Genomic DNA, 2,062 nt, shown 5'->3' on the forward strand with positions numbered 1-2,062 from the left:
TTGGTTTAATTTATGTATTGTTTGTACTATTCATTTGTTTAGTTGATCAATTTTGAATCGCCTCAATTTGAAGTTAATTATTTTATCAAAAATATTATTATCAATTTAATTGTCCTAAGACACTTATTCCAAATAGCCAACTTCAACGATATGAATTATTGAATTATTTTGATCTTTTAAATATGTTAAAGTACACATTTTAATACGAAATATGCATCATCACTCAGATCTAATATGGGGTTTTTTTTTTAAATCATTTTAAAAATTTTTAAATATTACTTTGAAATTTCTAAATGAGTATAACTAAATAATCGATCCCAAAAGATATATTTATAAGTACAAGTCTTTGTAAAATCGGTTGACTCTTGCAGACCTTTGTAGAATAGGTAGATTTTGGTTAAAATTTGTATGTTTCTTCTTTCAAGTAAAATTTTTAGCAAATTTTGTATGGATTTTAATCTGTATACGAATTTTAAATTTTAAATAGAAAAACAAATCTATACAATTGTAGAATAACTTTCGATCTATCTAATCGATATCAAATAACTGTATTATAATTATTTGGTGTTTGCAATATAAATTATTATTACAATGCAATAGTGTGACATATTTCAAATGCTTTTTTGCGCCATATCTGACTTATATCTCATCAATTTTGAAATTTAAAATCTTTTTAATATTTCACTTAACCTCTTTTTTATTTATTTATCACGTTATGGTATATTTTTTAGAGAGGAAGTCCACAGAATCCTTTCTCCACCTACTCACAAAATATTGAAATATAGAATAAGACAAAATTCATCTTTTCATTATTTATTTAAATAACATAAAATTATAACGGGTACCAAAATAACATAATTATTTAAGTGAAACTCAGATACAAATATAATATAAAATACTCTCTAAATTCCCTCATTTTTGTAATTATGATGCCACCATCATTTCTCTAAATTGTAGTACTTTCTTTTAATCCTCCTTTTTTTGTGTATATTTTTCACATACTTCAATGAATTTGTTTTTCCAAAAAGAAAAGTATAATATAAAATACAAAAAGTATACTATATTTGAAAAAATAATTGAAAAGTTTTAATATATTTTAATACATATTAAATTGATGCTACAAATTTCTCAAAATTTTATGTACCAAGAGAAAATCAATTTTACAAAATTTAACGTACTAAGCGAAGAAAATAGAAAAATATCAAACCCTTATTATGCCCTGCTTGGTATAATTACTAAAATAAAAATGGTGCAAGAAAATTAATCACAAGTGCAGAAAGAGAAAACTATTAATATTCATGGTATTCCAAGAGGAGTAATCAATGTCTATTATAAACCATTGTTAAGTCCCCTCTCATGTATGAATGAAATTGTTTTTTATCAAAAAAAGAAAAAATTTTGTTCGAAAGAAATCAATTTTAGCCTAAAGTAGAAATTACACATAAACTGAACTTGATTTGCAATATATTATACCGTAAGAAGATCAATGATCATGCATTTTTGTTTTCAAACCCCAAATGTGAAATAAAATACACTTTTTTGTTTTTATTTCTTCCGATTTTGGTTTTTACAATAGTTGAGATGATGAATTTTCTTTGAATTAGAGTGCTTTTATCTAATGCCTCCTTTTTTTTTTTTTTTGCTGTTTTTGTGTTTTTGTTTTTTTTTTGTTGTTGTTGCGGAGGACACAGTTTCTGCTTAAAAAAATGATATGAATCAACAGATAAAGAGTTTGGGTTTTTGTTCTAAAAAAATAAAAAAAAAATAGGGTAAAACATTTGGTTTCAGCCTACAAGATTTTTGCAAAAAAAAAAAAAATAATAATAATAATAAAGATAAATCCCTTTCCTTCCCTTCCACGTGATTCACATATGAAGTTGTAGATTGTGAGAATACAGAATGCTTTTTTGTTTACAGTTTTTTTCAGTTTCCTCTTCAGTGTAATTTTCTTGTATTTCTTGCATGAAAATGTGGAACGCAGCTTCCAATACCCTCAGAAATGCCGTTTATAAATATTAAGTTTTTTTTTTTTGAGCTGATCAAACCTCTATATATATATCCT

This window comes from Momordica charantia (assembly GCF_013281855.1).
Source record: "Momordica charantia cultivar OHB3-1 chromosome 4 unlocalized genomic scaffold, Mcharantia_2.0 BLBB01000004.1, whole genome shotgun sequence".
Lineage (NCBI taxonomy): Eukaryota > Viridiplantae > Streptophyta > Magnoliopsida > Cucurbitales > Cucurbitaceae > Momordica > Momordica charantia.